General features: G+C 42.6%; 1 protein-coding gene across 2 annotated transcripts in view; it reads left to right on the top strand.

Moving 5' to 3' along the window:
• Positions 1-11,335, top strand: part of LOC144958977 (uncharacterized) — a 129,174-nt gene that overhangs the window by 51,954 nt on the left and 65,885 nt on the right. The window lies entirely within an intron of this gene.

The raw sequence follows: 11,335 nt of genomic DNA, 5'->3' as shown, positions 1-11,335 counted from the left end.
CACCCATCCATCCATCCACCCATCCATCTATCCATCCATCCATCCACCCATCCATCTATCCATCCTTCCATCTTTCCATCCATCCATCCTTCCATCCATCCATCCATCCACCCATCCATCCATCCATCCACCCAATCACCCATCCATCCATCCACCCATCAACCCATCTATCCATCCACCCATCCATCCATTTACCCACCCATCACCCATCTATCCACCCACCCACCCATCCATCCATCCATCCATCCATCCATCCGTGCATCCACCCATCCATCTATCCAACCATCCATCCACCCATCCACCCACCCATCCATCTATCCAACCATCCATCCATTTACCCACCCACAACCCATCTATCCAACCATCCATCCACTCACCCATCCATCCATCCATCCGTGCATCCATCCATCCATCTATCCAACCATCCATCCACTCACCCATCCATCCATCCACCCACCCACCCATCCATCTATCTAACCATCCATCCACTCACCCATCCATCCATCCACTCACCCATCCATCCATCCACCCATCCACCCACCCATCCATCTATCCAACCATCCATCCACTCACCCACCCACAACATAGCCCATCCGCTGACCCCCCCCCACCCCATAGCCTCTCCACTCCCCGTATATTATTGATATCTCCACCTCAGCCACAAAGTCAAATTACCTCAAAAAGACAGCCAAACTTTGATAAATCACTTTTCAAGTTTGGCCAGAGAACATTTCGACTTTGTATCTGCAGATATCAATCTTATAATATAACTCTTAACTTAAAAAAAAAAAGAAATCAAACCCGAAACTTCCTTGACGTCTCAGGTTTGAGAGTTTTTAACAACTTGACAATGACTTTAATCAGTGGATATTTGAGGTCAAGTTGTTTTTTTTGCAAAAATGAAATGCCCGTGTTTTGTCTGCCTTGGACAGATGGGGTCTGGACGGGAGATGCTGATCACATTTGGAATATAATTATGGTTACATAATAACCTCATCTGGCAAACCACCAGTGTCTTATTGGGCTTTTTATTATTATTTTTTTGTGTGTGGCCAAATGACATAATTGGTTTTGGCATCTTTTTCTTTACGACTTATTAGATATTGCCGTGTCGTTGTGTTCTTTGGTTCTGATTGGTTGGGGTTTTTTTCTTGGGGAGGGGGGAAGGAGAGGAGAGGAGGCGGGGGGGGGGGGGGAGAGAGGAGAGGAGAGGAGGTGGGGGGGGGGGAAGGAGAGGAGAGGAGGTTGGGGGGTGGGAAGAGAGGAGAGGAGGTGGAAGGGGGGGGGGGGGGGGAGAGGATGGCGTCTGTTTCTTTTTTTTTTTTTAATTGATTTTTTTTGTTTCGTTTTTTTTGTTTCTAGGGGTCTTAGGGTTTGATTTTGTTTTGTTTTGTTTGTTTTTTTTATGCTTGTTTATTTTATTACTTTTTTTTTTAAACATTTGTTTCTATTTGTTTTGTTCATTTTCTTGTTTTGTTCTGGTGGTGGTGGAGATGATGGTGGTGGTGGTTGTATTGGTGGTAGGTTTCATGGTTGTATTGGTGGTAGTTGTCATGGTTGTATTGGTGGTGGTTGTCATGGTTGTATTGGTGGTAGTTGTCATGGTTGTATTGGTGGTAGTTGTCATGGTTGTATTGGTGGTAGTTGTCATGGTTGTATTGGTGGTAGTTGTCATGGTTGTATTGGTGGTGGTTGTCATGGTTATATTGGTGGTAGTTGTCATGGTTGTATTGGGGTAGTTGTCATGGTTGTATTGGTGGTAGTTGTCATGGTTGTATTGGTGGTAGTTGTCATGGTTGTATTGGTGGTGGTTGTCATGGTTGTATTGGTGGTAGTTGTCATGGTTGTATTGGTGGTAGTTGTCATGGTTGTATTGGTGGTGGTTGTCATGGTTGTATTGGTGGTAGGTGTCATGGTTGTATTGGTGGTAGTTGTCATGGTTGTATTGGTGGCAGTTGTCATGGTTGTATTGGTGGTAGTTGTCATGGTTGTATTGGTGGTAGTTGTCATGGTTGTATTGGTGGTGGTTGTCATGGTTGTATTGGTGGTGGTTGTCATGGTTGTATTGGTGGTAGTTGTCATGGTTGTATTGGTGGTAGTTGTCATGGTTGTATTGGTGGTGGTTGTCATGGTTGTATTGGTGGTAGTTGTCATGGTTGTATTGGTGGTGGTTGTCATGGTTGTATTGGTGGTAGTTGTCATGTGTTTGTATTGGTGGTAGTTGTCATGGTTGTATTGGTGGTAGTTGTCATGGTTGTATTGGTGGTGGTTGTCATGGTTGTATTGGTGGTAGTTGTCATGGTTGTATTGGTGGTGGTTGTCATGGTTGTATTGGTGGTAGTTGTCATGGTTGTATTGGTGGTGGTTGTCATGGTTGTATTGGTGGTGGTTGTCATGGTTGTATTGGTGGTTGTGGTGCTTGTTGTGGTCGTGACTGATTGATTTTTGGCTGTTTGTTGTTTTTTTCATCTTCCCTTTTCCAATATCTTATTCCATAAAAAATGTTAGATCTTCTGACCCCGCCAAGGTCAAAGGTCAATGTTTTTATTTTCATCCTATAGATAGTATGCTCTTGTCAAAGAAGCTCACAACATTGCCATCCTGAAGTATAACGGACCAACACACAAAATTAGTGTATCCATGAACATTTATAGTCTGGTAAATACACTTTAGTGAGAATTTCTCATAAACGTTGAAATAAAACAACAAAACAATAAGAAAACCAGAGTGACGTCATCTTCACTCTATCTATAAACTGTAGAATTTTGGCAAACGTGTTTTCCCGTGTGGCGATGTCGTGGTCTAATGGCATGACACTCGCCTTTGGGTCGAGCCCGCCTCGGGGCATGGATGAGTCCTTGGTAAAGGCTCTTTACGCACATTGACTCATCGTATTCATGTGTAAAATGAGTAACTGGCCATTAATAGCCTTGTCTTTGGTAAAAAATTGTAATATCGTCTAAGAGGCGTCATGTCTCGTTCTACATGTTACGTGTAATGGACGTTTCGTTACAAACCCTTCATCAGCAAATCAATAAACAAAGGTTATGAAAGGCTTGTACCCAAAGCGTCCATTGTCTCTCCTGTTCCCACCATAAGCTCTTCCATTTTCACATTTTTCCTCCGTATTTTTGCGATCCAAGGCTTCAGGCTTCAGGCTTCAGGCTTCAGGCTTCGGGCTTCAGGCTTCAGGCTTCAGGCTCCAGGCTTCAGGCTTCAGGCTCCAGGCTTCAGGCTTCGGGCTTCAGGCTTCAGGCTCCAGGCTTCAGGCTTCAGGCTTCAGGCTTCGGGCTTCAGGCTTCGGGCTTACCCCACCAATCCTTGCTCGTCTCGATCGAATCATTCCGTCTTGTGATTACCAGGCACGTGTTGATGTGATGTGAATGTAGGAACAGTGTCGTACCCGAAAGGTACCGAGTTCGACTACCCGCCTCGTTGTCTGGCCTTGACCAACTCACTTCGCCCGATAGTAATAATAATAATAATGATAATAATAATAATAAAAATAATAATAATAATAATAATAATAATATTAATAATAATAATAATAATAATAATAATAATAATAATAATAATAATAATAATATTAATAATAATAATAATAATAATATAATAATAATAATAATTATAATAATAATAATAATAATAATAATAATAATAATAATAATAATAATAATAATAATAATAATAATAATATTAATAATACTAATAATAATAATAATAATAATAATAATAATAATAATAATAATAATAATAATAATAATAATAATAATAATAATAATAATAATAATAATAATGTAGTCCTTCAGAGCCATTAGGATAGCAAGCAATTGCTATTGTCCATTTCACGCTATAGAAACCGGGATAAACTCCGTCTCCATGGGCCTAATGGCTCTGACGGACTGTAACAGATAAGGCACACATGTGAACACCCTAAATGAATCGCAATACACAATATTCTAACATTCATTTGTACTAATGTAAAAACTATAATGTTATTTGCTGAATGAAGAAGGATTTTGATCCTGAAACCTTCAATGTTCAGTATATTGTTTGACTTGGTAAAACTGTTCCATGTATGTTTGACCATAGCTTTTACAGCTCACAGCTTGTGGCAGCTTGTTGTTTACAAAATATTCTGGGTTTTCCGTTGTATACAAAACAAAAATCACAGCATCGCCCAATTAATGTAAAATTCTAAATTGAGCTTTTATACAGGGCATTGTCTGCGAAACGTATTCAAAGCGCTTTGGTCTCTGACCAACAGCAACACGTAGCATGTAGAACGATTCATGACGCCTCTTAGGCGATATTATACTTTTTATTCCGACATAGACAACGCTGAGTATGGTGAGAGAATGTGAGTAAAGAGCCTTTTCCAAGGACTCAACTATGCGCCGAGCGAGGCTCCAACCCAGGACCTTCCGACCCGAAAGCAAGTGTCATACCACAAGACCACATAGCCGCACAAATACCTCCCAATAACCCCCCCCCCCCCCCCTGTCAGCCTACGCAGATCCCCTTCAGAGGTCCTGGCATGCATTCTTAACTAGAGTTACTCAATTTGTTATAGACTCTGTGTCTCCAGATGGGATTTGGAACTCAATAACGACATAAGCCTCATTGTCAATGGAGCCAATTGCCCCTGGTAATTAGCATCGGCTTCCCTCATCATCATATCATCATATCATCATCATATCATCATCATCATCATCATCATCATCATCATCATCATCATCATCATCATCATGTATGACCATAATCATTATCTTCTTCTTCTTCTTCTTCTTCTTCTTCTTCTTCTTCTTCTTCTTCTTCTTCTTCTTCTCCTTCTTCTTAACCACCATCATCGTCATAATCATCATCATTATGGTCGTCGTCGTGATTATCTTCTTAATTATCTTGTCAATCCATCCCAGTATTCATCAGTGACGGGCGGACTTCACGAAGTCTTTGGACTTAAGACTGGGATAACATAGGAATGTATGTGTCTGAATAGGAGTGTGTTTGTGTGTGTGTGTGTTCATGTATGTTTATGTACTAGCGCGCGCGCGCGTGTGTGTGTGTGTGTGTGTGCATGTGTGTGTGTGCATGTGTGTGTGTGTTTGTACAAAAGAGATAGATAGATTGTGGGAGAAAGAGGACGGGGAAATGGAAAATACTCGACAGATAGATAGATATAAATAGATAGCTAGACCTATGTAGATGATGTTCCGTGTTACGTATTCTATATTTGTTCTTTTTGAATGCTGTTATTATATTCAATGTTGTTCAAAACTTTTCATAGACAGCCGTGTTTACCAGATTGGCGTTTACATTGGGTTGCCAGGAAGGTTTGGGGCAGAACGGCCAAAGTTATCGTGAGAGAGCCAAACAATCTTTTTTAAAAAACTTGAGCTTTTAAACAGCGCAAAATCCACTAAACGTACTCAAAGCAGTTTACAAGGGGTCCCAAGTCAACAGCAACAATTAACATGTAGGACGAGACGTGACGCCTGTTAGGCGCTATTAGACTTTTTGGGGGACAGAGACAACGCCTGTGATAACCAGGTACTCATTTTACCACTGGCTACGTTGAGAGAATGCGAGTAAAGAGTCTTTTTCAATGGCTCAACTATGCGCCGACCAGGTAGAGTTTTGCACCAAGGACCTTCGGATCCAAAGACGAGTGTCATATCGCAAGACCATGTTGATGCTCTGCGCTTAGTTTAAATACTCATAACATCCGCCAGCCATCACGGACCAACACATAAAACTCTGTGTAACCTTAAACGTTTATAGGTGATTTACAGAATTTAGTGAGAAGCAATCATAAAAATGGATGGCTAAAAACCATAACCAAAATCTGAGTGACGTCAATTTCGTTCTATATATAGACAAAGAAAATCAAAGTATCTGTGACCCATCGTCTCAACACGGTATTCCACAGGCTCGTCAGTCCTAAGTCCTTATCCATTATCAATTATCATCTATCACACCAACGCTTATTTTTAAAAACTGGAAATACATCCTGTGACGTGTGCAAAACATCTCACAATAGGTAGATAACCCATGGAGGGTGGATTGACGACAACAGACGACAGCCGTCGGATTAAAGGGAAGTTACTGTCATCATTTTGACTATCTTTATAAAGGCGCGCCCATTTCACGTCTGCGTTAGGTCCTTATCAAATTTCAATCAATAGGATTCAGACGACTTTCCCTCAATATCTAAAAATAGATTTATTGACAAAAACATGTCGTCCATTCTATAAATAGCACAGTGAAAATAATCTGATGCAGACGTTAGTTGTCAAAATTGGTTCGTTACTTTAATGAGGGACACACCTCTGTGTGAACGGACGGACACCCAAGTCAAAGAATCTTTGACGGAAGGTCACTCGACTGGCACTGGACACTTGGAGGTTGTCACTGGACCTTAAGAAATCCATACATAATGCGTTAAATATACAGGTTTGTGATGAATAGAAATCGACTATAATCAATCATTCTAAATGGTACTAACCTTTGTAAAGCCAACTGTATCATAAATAAATAGGGTGCGAATCGGACACAAACATTCCGACAAAAATATGACAAACAACATCGTCTGCACATAGCTATATAATTACTATTTAATTTATAATCTATGGTTTCGCACTCGTCACTAGGAAATTCCATTTCTATAATACGCGACCATTATTAGAAATTATATGTAAACATTTTCTTTTAATTAGCTTTTATATTTTGCAATATCCACTACACATGCTCAAAACGCTTTACATATTGTCCATGACCAACAGCAACACTTAACATCTAGGTTACTCATTTTACACCTGACCACGGTGAGAGAATGTGAGTAAAGGGCCTGTTCCAAGGACTCAACCTATGTTCCGAGCGAGGCACGAACCAAGGACGTTCCGATCCGAAAGCGTGTGTCATACCAGCAGACCGAAAATGGCCACACATGTATAAACACAACTGTGTGTACAAGTGTGAATGTAACTGTGCCACACATGTATAAACACAACTGTGTGTACAAGTGTGAATGTAACTGTGCCACATATGTATAAACACAACTGTGTGTACAAGTGTGAATGTAACTGTGCCACACATGATTAAACACAACTGTGTGTACAAGTGTGAATGTAACTGTGCCACACATGTATAAACACAACTGTGTGTACAAGTGTGAATGTAACTGTGCCACACATGATTAAACACAACAGTGTGTACAAGTGTGAATGTAACTGTGCCACACATGTATAAACACAACTGTGTGTACAAGTGTGAATGTAACTGTGCCACACATGATTAAACACAACTGTGTGTACAAGTGTGAATGTAACTGTGCCACACATGTATAAACACAACTGTGTGTACAAGTGTGAATGTAACTGTGCCACACATGATTAAACACAACTGTGTGTACAAGTGTGAATGTAACTGTGCCACACATGTATAAACACAACTGTGTGTACAAGTGTGAATGTAACTGTGCCACACATGTATAAACACAACTGTGTGTACAATAAGTGTGAATGTAACTGTGCCACACATGTATAAACACAACTGTGTGTACAAGTGTGAATGTAACTGTGCCACACATGATTAAACACAACTGTGTGTACAAGTGTGAATGTAACTGTGCCACACATGTATAAACACAACTGTGTGTACAAGTGTGAATGTAACTGTGCCACACATGTATAAACACAACTGTGTGTACAAGTGTGAATGTAACTGTGCCACACATGTATAAACACAACTGTGTGTACAAGTGTGTATGTAACGGTGCCACACATGTATAAACACAACTGTGTGTACAAGCGTGAATGTAACGGTGCCACACATGTATAAACACAACTGTGTGTACAAGTGTGTATGTAACGGTGCCACACATGATTAAACACAACAGTGTGTACAAGTGTGAATGTAACGGTGCCACACATGTATAAACACAACTGTGTGTACAAGTGTGAATGTAACTGTGCCACACATGTATAAACACAACTGTGTGTACAAGTGTGAATGTAACGGTGCCACACATGATTAAACACAACTGTGTGTACAAGTGTGTATGTAACGGTGCCACACAAATCAAGAAAGAAAAATACAACAAAAATACAACAAAACACATCCCCCAAAAATCAGCCATCGACGACTTTGGATCGAACCTCAGACCTTCTGATTACCGGTCCGACGTGCTACCATTGCACCAACTGGGGGGGGGGGGGGAATTTCAATTCTTTTTGGTGAGAATAAGCACAAGTTCTTACATCCCGATAGCTCAGTTGGTAGAGTACTCGCCTCACACGCAAAGGGACCAAGATCGATCCTGGGTGCAGTCGAGATTGTCTATGAACCCCTTTGTCCATCCAGCAGTGATGGGTAGCTGAATCTGTTAGATTTGACGGAAAGTAGTTTGAGGTAGACTAGCGCTCTTTCTAAAGGATAGCTAGCGATTGTTATCCCCCGTCTCACGCTATAGAAACCGGAATAAACTCCCGCTCCGTTGGCCCAATGTCTCTGGCTGGAAGAAGTAGTCCTTCATTCATTGACCCCCCCCCCCCCCCGAAAAAAAAAAAAAAAATAATAATAATAATAATAATAATAATAATAATAATAATAATAATAATAATAATAATAATAATAATAATAATAATAATAATAATAATAAATCTCTTATATGTTTTTGTTTTGATTCTAAATTCACGTTGAATTTTGTCAAACTTACCTGATTGAAAATTCAAAAATTCGAAAATTCTTAGAAGATAAAAATTGTATCTAGTCGCTAAAGCTAACATTATAAATCACCAATTTACCATCAAAGGGATTAAATAAAACTTGAAAATCCTTACGATTCTGTAGTCTGGCATCAACTTTCATTTTCAATAAGTTTTTAATGACTTAGAGATGCTCATGAAGTTATGAAACGAATTTTTGATAACAGCGGGCAGGTCGGTCTGTGCTAAACATTCAGACTTAAAACCGTTTGGAGACGGAGGGGCACATTTGTGAAGACAATCTCGGCGAATGAAAACAATTACGAATCCGTTGAAATCCGATCTCTTGGTGGAAGGGTTGATGAGTCTAAATATAGAATGGAACCCCTGAACACCTGGACACCAAGATTAACGGCTTGTTATATCAACCCCGAAACAGCTGAGCCCTGATAACGACATCCTGACTTGCGTACTTACCTCCCCTTTTCAAAATCTGTCTCTCTCTCTCTCTCTCTCTCTCTCTCTCTCTCTCTCTCTCTCCCTCTCTCTCTCTCCCTCCTCTCTCTCCTCCTCTCCTCTCTCTCTCCTCTCCTCCTCTCTCTCCTCCTCCTCTCTCTCTCTCTCCCCTCTCCTCCCCTCTCCTCCTCTCTCCCTCTCTCTCTCCTCCCTCTCTCTCCCTCCTCTCCCCCTCTCCCTCTCTCTCCTCCCTCCTCCTCCTCTCTCCTCTCTCTCTCCCCTCTCCTCTCTCTCTCCCTCCCTCTCTCTCTCTCTCCCTCTCTCTCTCTCCTCTCTCTCTCCCTCTCTCTCTCTCCCTCTCTCCCCTCTCCTCTCCCTCTCTCTCTCCTTTCTCTCTCCCTCTCCCTCTCTCTCCTCTCTCTCCTCTCCTCCTCTCTCCCTCCCCTCCTCTCTCTCCCCTCTCTCTCTCTCCCTCTCTCTCTCTCTCCCTCTCTCCCTCCCTCCCCCTCTCTCTCTCTCTCCTCTCTCTCTCTCTCCCCTCTCTCTCTCCTCTCCCTCTCTCTCTCCTCTCTCTCCTCTCTCTCTCCTCTCTCTCTCCTCTCTCTCCTCTCTCCTCTCCTCTCTCTCTCCCTTCTCTCTCTCTCTCCTCTCTCTCCTCTCTCTCTCCCTTCTCTCTCCCTCTCCCCTCTCTCCCTCTCTCTCCTCTCTCTCTCCTCTCTCTCCTCCTCTCTCCCTCTCTCTCTCCTCTCCTCTCTCTCTCCTCTCCTCTCTCTCTCTCTCTCTCTCTCTCTCTCCCTCTCCCTCTCTCTCCTCTCTCATCTCCTTCTTCTCCCTCTCCTCTCTCCTCCCTCTCTCTCTCCCTCTCTCTCCTCCCTCTCTCTCTCACCCTCTCTCTCTCCCTCTCCCTCCTCCTCTCTCCTTCTTCCCTCTCTCCCTCATTCTCTCATCCTACTCTCACTCTCTCTCCTTCTCTCCCCTCTCTCTCTCCCTCTCCCCTCTCCCTCTCCTCCCCTCTCTCCTCCCCTCCCTCTCTCCCTCCTCTCTCTTGTCTTATCTCTCCATCCACCTAACACCTCCCTCCCCCTCCTCTCTCTCATTACTTCTCCATATCCCACCCCCCCCCTCTTAAATCCTTTTCACAATATACCCTCTCATAATACACTGTTGAAATGGGCACATTAGATCCCGAGTAATGCCACACAGCTTGCCTCACCTCTCCATCCTCCCCCCCCCCTTCCCTCCCCACCCTTCCCCTCCCCCTCCCCCTCCCCATTTTAATCGTCTCAAACTTCAAATACACAAGGTTAAAAACACCTCCCTCCCCCCACACCCACCACCGCCATACCCCCCCCCCCCCTTGACATTAAAAAACAGCCTCTCTAAAAAAAAACCTGGCTTGAAACTGGGATTAGCACCGAGACTGCAAGAGGAGAGTTACGTAGCAGCCTGACACTCCCTTTGAACTCTGACGGAGACACCGATAGATCCAAGGTTTGTAATCCCGAGATTGAGGCGACACCCCCCCCCCCCCCCCCCCCCCCCCCCCCAGTATCCCACCCACCAGGATTACAGAAGGTCCATCCAAGCTTTTCCACCGTTGGGTTTTAACACGGAATAAAATCAACAAATAGAATTATAACAAAGTATTCGAATAAACTTGGGGGTGCCGATAGATCAGTTGGTAGAGCACTCGCTTCACACGGAAAGGGACCGAGATCGATCCCGTGTGGATCCCCCCCCCCCTGTCCACCCAGCAGTGATTGGGTAGCTAGTTCTGTTAGAGATGGCGGAAAGTACTTTGCGATAGACTAGTGTATGGACTATACTGAGGACAGCGAGCAATAGACACCTTGATAACCACGCCTCTCGGACAGTCGTCATAATGTAAACAATGACAGTGATTGGTTGAGATAGCGTTCTACACAGATTTTACTATCGATGGTATGTGTCTAAGTAAAATACCCACTGTATTTCATCTCTAGATCAATCGAACGAACACAGAAAACTGTAAATTTAAGCGTTTATAATATGGAGCAGAAAATCGTGTGACAACTAATCACCCATTTGGTGGTATTTCATTCACATTATTGATTTTAAACAACCAACTATGTTTGTCCGAGCACGTGTGAAGGTGTGTCACGAATCCCACGTTTTGATTGATCAAAAATCTTCTG

This window comes from Berghia stephanieae, chromosome 13, assembly GCF_034508935.2.
Source record: "Berghia stephanieae isolate SIO BIC M18660-M18661 chromosome 13, UCSD_Bste_1.3, whole genome shotgun sequence".
Taxonomy (NCBI): domain Eukaryota; kingdom Metazoa; phylum Mollusca; class Gastropoda; order Nudibranchia; family Aeolidiidae; genus Berghia; species Berghia stephanieae.
The sequence above is the reverse complement of the archived record's forward strand: the minus strand, read 5'-3'. Positions and strand labels throughout refer to the sequence as shown.